This window comes from Adiantum capillus-veneris, chromosome 29 (assembly GCF_014529385.1).
Source record: "Adiantum capillus-veneris isolate H3 chromosome 29, ASM1452938v2, whole genome shotgun sequence".
Lineage (NCBI taxonomy): Eukaryota > Viridiplantae > Streptophyta > Polypodiopsida > Polypodiales > Pteridaceae > Adiantum > Adiantum capillus-veneris.
Genome location: NC_140959.1, coordinates 18794946 through 18801696, shown reverse-complemented (window position 1 = coordinate 18801696; position 6751 = coordinate 18794946).

Here is a 6751-nt window from a genome sequence, read left to right as displayed (position 1 = left end):
CATTTCAAGAGTTCCAAAATGGGTAGTATGGTGTGTAGTAATCATTTTATACATTATCAAAATGGGTAGTATGATGCGTAGAAATCATTCCATACATTACCAAAAGAAAAATAAAATCGTCCTTTGGTATTCCCATATATACCACCAAAGCCACATGGAATTCCAAATTTGGTAGTGTTCAGATGGTAGAGAGTTTAGGGTTTAGCTATGGGTACATTGTATACTACCCTAGTATGCAAATGAGCACCAAAATTGGAGCTCAATTTCATAGAAAGAGTCACATACAATACCAAAACTGTCAAAACTTGTATCCAAGTCCCATTGCATTACCAAATTTGGTATTGCTTTTCCGAGAAGTGATTCTACATAGTACCAAAGGAATGAAGGACCTATATCTTATCAAATGTGCAATGCCATCTTTGGTACTTCCCTACCTGAAAATTTGTAATGCCTACGGTGGATAGACCAATGAGACAATTATCATAATAGGAGATTCATAACAACTAGGAGTAAGTAGATTAAAAATTGTGTACTCAATACAATGAAAATGAACTTGCTTGATTGATTATAATCGGAGAGGGTTACATGTTAAGCATGATGGCATTATATAGGCTCATGATAGGAGATGTGAAATCAATGGCTGGATGAATATGCACCACAAGTGGAAATAACAAGGGTCATGTGAGCCACCACAAGTAGCATGTGGCTATCAAGTTTGTAGCATGTGTATAGGGAATGAGTAGCATGTGTGAAGCTTTATAGGTTCCATAGGAAGAATAAGTGGCACATGCTTGGCTCAAGGGTTTGTTCTCACTATGAGTGTAAGCTACATATTTAACTCAACAAACGTCCCCATAAGCTAAAGATTACACGATAAATCAAGGATTTTGATTAGGGAGTCTAGCATCATGGGTTACATGAGGTAACTACATTGGGCTCACAAAGATTGAATTTAATGCAAAGAAATAGTGTAGGTCTTACCTCCAAACTATATGGTTTAGGGTACGTCTAAACACTTTATAGAGGTAGGTCATCACTTTCTTAAGGGAACTATGGGCCTCATCTCCTATGCATTAACTTCCTTACCTTTTCGATATCAAGAGGATTTTGATGGTGGTGCACATGTGGTACATATTCATCATAGAAGCACATTTTGGATATATGATTGATGATATCGATGCTTTGGCCATGAGATGGCCTTACCAATAGATTTTGTTAGTGTATATATATAACCCCTTACAATGTCAAGATTATGTGCCATGCATAGCGTAAATGGTTGAACTTTTTTGTAGGAGCTTTGATGACTCAAGTTTTGCATACATTACAATTATTACCAAAATATTGGATGCTTTGATGCATTGAAGTGTTGCAGATTCTTGTACATGAATGCCTTGAATCTCATGCTTGATTGCCTTGAAAAAAGAAAATTGTAGCTCGATGTCTTGAGTGCTCAATGCCTTGTGTGTGTTGCGTGCTTCTCATGATAGACTGAATTCAGAAAACAAATGTAGGATCCAAAGGGTTATAGAGCCATGGGATAGCTCCATTGAAGGAGGTTTATGGGAGCTTGGGCTTGGCCAAGGATAGGTAGAAAGAGAGGCTTTAGGTTTTAGTAGCACCACTGAGCAAGGGCTATGCAGCCAAGTGGGAAGCGAGTTCCTTACCGTCCGAGGAAGTGATTGCGTGAGAACCCAAGCAAGAAATAAATTTTAAGTAAAAAGGTTTTGTAGGTGTCCACAATAGGGCCAATAGTAGCCATGGGCATGGGGTATCGGTAGTCGTTAGTGCGAGTAGGAGGTTGATGACAAAGGAAACATTGTGTAGGCGAGGACACAATATGGTGGCATTGTGGTGATGAGTTAAATGCATGGGAATACACAACATGATCCATCCACTAAGTTGATGAGGGTGATTAAGGATCGATGGTGGGTAACCATGGGTTGCAAGCTATATAAGAGATGAGGGTTGGAATGTAGCAACAATGGAAGGCGGGGCCATAAGGAGAAACAAATGTTGATGATGTGGTAGTTTGCGATGGTTGAAGGTAGGTGGTCTTTCAAAAAATAATTCAAAAGTTATTTTTGCTTCTAGGCCACACATACATCTTTTCTTTCATGAAACACACACACACACACACACACACACACACACACACACACACACACACACACACAGAATACAGACATATACACAAGGGTGATGATGCTTCAAAGGGGCACTCTCACAGACACATAGACTCACACACACCACATGCTCCATTAGAATGTTAGAGAGCTTCCTACACACAAATCACATATCAATTGTCTCATAAAATTCTCAATCAATTGAATGGACATAGCAACAGGCTACAATTGTGTGTGTGTGTGTGTGTGTGTGTGTGTGTAGACACAACAACTCATCTGCACAAATATTTATGCAAGCATTAAAATGCAATCAAAGCAAGGTCAAAAGGAAAAATGCACACAACTTAATTTTTCAATCTAAGCATCCTTAAGCATTGGTTGGCCATGTAGACTTGCCCAAATCCAATGATAGAGATGACTAGAATTGGGTTGTACTAATCTAGTCCTAAAAAGAGTTATGAATCGATTTAGTGCTTAGAGAGAGAGAGAGAGAGAGAGAGAGAGAGAGAGAGAGAGAGAGAGAGAGAGAGAGAGAGCACTAAATCTAGCATAGGTATCTAATCGATGTAATTAGGAAATGCTAATTACGTATTAACTCTGATACCACATGTAATGCCTATGGAGGATGGACCAACAATCCATTCATCATAATAGGAGATTCATAACAATTAGGAGAGTAGATTAGAGATAGTGTACTCAATATAATAAAAATGAGCTTGCTTGATTGATTAGAATTGAAGATGTTATGACGGCATTATATAGGATCATGGTAGGATATGTGAAATCAATGGTTGGATGGATATGCATCACAAGTGGAAATGGGAAAGAACATGTGAGCTACCACAAGTATCATGTGGCTAACAAGTGTTAACATGTGTATAGGGAGTGAGTAGGAAAAATGTGACTATGCACATAACTGGTGCATGCTTGGATTAAGGGTTTTTTTCTCACTAAGCGTAAGCTATAGGCTTAACGCAACAAATATCCCTGTGAGCTAAAGCTTACATGATAAAGCATGGATTCTGATCAGGGAGTCTAACATGGGTTACACTGGGTAGCTACATGGGGCTCATAAATATTGCAACTGATGCAAAGAAATAGTATAGGTCCTACCTCCAAGACCGGCAAGAAATGGATGCTCGAGACGAGCTCCAATAGTAGCTAGCCGACATACTGGAGGGAGTAACAAAGGAATACATGCTATATGAGCTCAAAGTTTTGAAATTTGCAGCCCTGCTGATGATAAAACTTGATGAGCAGATAAAGAACTTCGGCCATGAAATGCTAGCACTACCATCGATGAAACAAGAGGCCATTTTATGGAAAAAGAAGCTGCTACTAGCGTTGGAACTTAATGTATAGGGAGACTACAAAGGGGTCTTAGTTACTAAAGGGCAAGTGCTACTCATCCTATAGAGCCAGCCTTTATGGTGAAAGAAATGGTTCAAAAAGCAACCTCAAGATGAGATCACTTACAAAAATTGTCCCCAACAACTGCAGATCCACCCAACCTATTGTCCTATCCGAAGAAGGAAATCCTAGAGGACATATGTAGTGTGGAAGAGCAAGAGACCCATGGTGCTGAACTACCTTGTTATTTTCAAGCCAGCACATAACCACAAATCCACCGAAGCTTACATGTTACATACACTCATAGCTATCATTAAACTGCTATGGGATGTGCCAAATTTGAATGCCAGATGATATGCAATATAGCCAAAATGATTCTAACTTGCATCGAAGCCCTTGATGATATAGATAGGGCAAATCACCCATGGGAGATCTTCCTTGAATAGATTGAAGGCATTGACTGGAAAACTTGAAGTCAAAAGTACCATCCAAGAATATAATTGAGTGTATGAATGATACGATGGACCCACTTTTAGCAGTTTTCCCCAGTAGGACTACAAAAAAATAGTCTATTTTTGGACGCTACTATGTATATTTGACTTGCTTGCACATACTTTGAACAGGCAAGATTTAGTGGCCACACAAAACACATGGTGTTAAACACTATGGAAAGTTTCGATCTTCAAATTTTCCAAACCAAAATAGTTATTTTAGTGTGCAAGGACTACTCTAGTTTAGCCTATCATGCCTATATCTTTACATGGACTTCTTTTCTTAGCTTTCCCTTTTGCACATCAATTATTCACTTAACAAGTAGTTTAACTTGATTTTTTGATAATTGTTTGGGTCTCTACGTAATTATTATTTATTTTTCTTTGTTAGAATTACTATTTACAAAAGCCATAATGTTTTACATCAGATATCTAATGTTGTATATATTATTTTGGAAAATCCAACGGTCATTTGATAGATTATAACCCGAAGAAAGTGACCATGCAAAAAAGGTGAAATTTTTAACAGTTCATTTTTTCTAGATCTAGCCCAGAAAATAACAAAGATTGCTTAGAGGACCTTGAGAGATTTTTAAAACAAATTCTAATAAATAATGTAAATCGCCACTCATTTTGATTTTCATGTATCTTGTCATAATAACTAATATCTAATTCTCCTAAATGATGTGAGTCATGTTAAACTGGTCATTTAATATGTGGAAGTACCAGGGGCAAAAAAGCTAGAATATTGGTTAGGTTGGCAGACCGGTCACAGTAGGGATCCAAAAGAGGAAAAATAGGGATCCACAGGGGGGGGCATCTGCAAAAGAGCAATGTGAAACAATGGGTGGACAAGGAGGAACAAGGGAAGAAAAAGGCGAGAAAGAGGTCACCCTCTTCTCCATCCTCCTCGAATTCTTCCTCTTCTGAAGAAAGCGATGGTGCAACTTTCGAACCACCAAAACAAAGAGGCCATAGGAAATCCTATGCTACGTTGAAGAGGTCGTCGAAGCTCAAAAAGTTCAAAGAGGGAGGAAAGAACATCTCTTTCCTTACCTACGATGGCACCTTGGGTGCTACGGACAAAATATTGGCCTTCATTCAACAACTCGATGCGGCATTAGGAGATGAGGGCTTCACGGTGACCTCTAAGCTACACCATGTAGCTATGCATTTTCAAAAGTCTGCTAGACAATGGTGGTCTAGCCTACAGGCAAATGGTGAGGCTCCCCGAACATGGAAAGCTTTAAGAGCTTCCATCATGAAGCAGTTTTTGGCTACCGATGCCAAAGACAAAGTACTCACCGAATGGCGAAGCTTAAAGCTCTCTCCCTACGAATCTATTCATAAAATTGTAGACAAGCTTTAGGACTTACATCTCAAAGCCACTGTCTTTAAAAAGATGGATTTTGGAGAGAAAAAACAACTAATTGAAGATATGGCGGAGTATGTCAACTCCCAAAGGCCACGCACCATATCTGCGATGATACACAATACCATGGTGGCTTCACAAATCAATTTCCAACAAGGGGCTTAGAGAAATCTTAAGCCCATGGAGAACAAGGACCGTAATAACGAGCCCAAGGGGAAGGACAATGTCCAAAAGTCTCCTAAAGGCAATGCCAACAACAACAAAGCTAAGGAGAAGGAAGTTTATAAAGGCAAAAATAAACTCTCTCCTGAAGAGCTTGAGCGTTATCGTAAAGATAACCACTATTTCAGGTGTGGGGAGCAAGGACATGCTTATCGTGCTTGCCCCCATAAGAATACACGAAATGAGCCTCCTAGAGCTACCTCGGTCAAAATCCAAGAAGAGGATGCTCACCACAAAGGATCTCCTCTATGCCATGCTTGGGGAAAGGTAAGAGAACATGATGCTTTTATTCTCTTTGACCTTGGTTCTACTTACAATTTCATATCCACAGAGTTGGCCACCAAGCTAGGCATCCAAGCCTATGAGATGGGAGATGTCCTACCCGCCAATGGTGCTTTCAAGGGGCAAGAAGCTTCAGTCACTCCCTTAATTGGGAAATTGAGGCTCCATGTCCAAAGCTATGTGGACAAAAGGAGGACTTCTTTATCTCCCCTCTCAAGCACGAGGATGTAAACCTAGGGGCACCATGGTTTGATCGCATGGTTGCCAATATTAAATTCCCTGAAAGGAAAATCTACTTTAGGTTTAGGGAAAAAGATATGTACATAGATGCTAAAGAGTTGGGTGACACCTTACCCATTGTACATATGCAAGATTTCAATAAGTCCATAAAGAGCTCTATTTTTGTGTACACGTTTTTTGTTAAAGATTCTCAAAATGAACCTAATGCTTTAGCAAAAAAAAATATAAACAATCACAAGGAATTAGAGTTATCCAATTTTCTCCAGGGATTTCGAGATGTTTTTATTGACGCCATCCCTTGTGAACTACCTCCTAAACGAGGCAATGATGACCATGCAATTGAAATTCTTCCAGGAAGTTCACCATCTAATTAACCTCCTTATAGAGTTTCTCAAGCTCAACAAGAGGAGATTATGCGGCAAGTACGTGAGTTAGTTGAGAAGGGAATGGTTACGCCTAGCTCATCTCCATTTTGCTCACCCCATGTTATTAGTACAAAAGAAAGACAACACATATCATATGTGTGTCGACTATAAAGCACTAAATAGGATCACTATCAAGAATAGGTTTCCCATTCCACGGGTAGAAGACCTATTTGATAAGCTACAAGGGTCGACCTAATTCAGTAGGATTGACCTAAAAAGTGGATACCATCAAATAAGGATAGTTGA